At 38.4% G+C, this 224-nt stretch overlaps 1 long non-coding RNA gene across 1 annotated transcript; it reads right to left on the bottom strand.

Annotated features, from left to right (window-relative positions):
- Positions 1-33: 33 nt before the first annotated feature.
- On the bottom strand, positions 34-218 carry LOC104775708. The gene is made up of 2 exons (XR_766053.2): positions 153-218; positions 34-71 (listed from the first exon to the last, which is right to left on the bottom strand). It is a non-coding gene; the product is annotated as an uncharacterized LOC104775708 (long non-coding RNA).
- Between the last annotated feature and the right edge of the window lie 6 nt (positions 219-224).

Raw genomic sequence — 224 nt, 5'->3', positions numbered from 1 at the left:
GTCAGCTGGGAGAAGGTTGGTTCCTTGGTTTTCGTATTTGTGAGCTATGTACTGAGTAATCGCTCTTGATTCTGCACAAAAATATCCAATTCATATTAGTGAATCAGATTTATTTGAGATTGAAGATGATGCATGGAAAACTTAGTTCGTACCAAAGAGCTTGAGGTCTCCATCTTCAAAGGCTGGAACTAGACCAAAAGGCTGAAGAAGAAAACATTCAAGAT

Source organism: Camelina sativa, unplaced genomic scaffold, assembly GCF_000633955.1.
Source record: "Camelina sativa cultivar DH55 unplaced genomic scaffold, Cs unpScaffold31146, whole genome shotgun sequence".
NCBI lineage: Eukaryota > Viridiplantae > Streptophyta > Magnoliopsida > Brassicales > Brassicaceae > Camelina > Camelina sativa.
The sequence above is the reverse complement of the archived record's forward strand: the minus strand, read 5'-3'. Positions and strand labels throughout refer to the sequence as shown.